This window comes from Macaca thibetana, chromosome 10 (genome assembly GCF_024542745.1).
Source record: "Macaca thibetana thibetana isolate TM-01 chromosome 10, ASM2454274v1, whole genome shotgun sequence".
Classification (NCBI taxonomy): Eukaryota; Metazoa; Chordata; class Mammalia; order Primates; family Cercopithecidae; genus Macaca; species Macaca thibetana.
In genome coordinates, this window is record NC_065587.1 from 95,752,121 (window position 1) to 95,752,415 (window position 295).

The following is a 295-nucleotide window of genomic DNA, read 5'->3' on the forward strand; positions in this document are numbered from 1 at the left end:
GCTCTTTGAGCCAGCTTGGCCTTGCCTGGTATGCACAGAACGCAGGTACCAAAGTGCTGCTCTCAGTGAGCTTGTCCTGCCTGAGGCCAAATCCTAAGTCTGCCCAGGGCCACAGAAGGCCTAGGCCCCTGGGTGGAAATCCTTTCTGCTTTCTGCACTTGAACATAAAGTCCTCCTCAGGATGGCCTCCGGTCTGCCTCTTGGCAATGAAGAAGCCCGCAGTGCCATCTGAGCCCTGAGGAATTGACTGGAGCCCAAAAGCAGCCCACACGCGGCTCCTGAGCCTGCTGCTCTT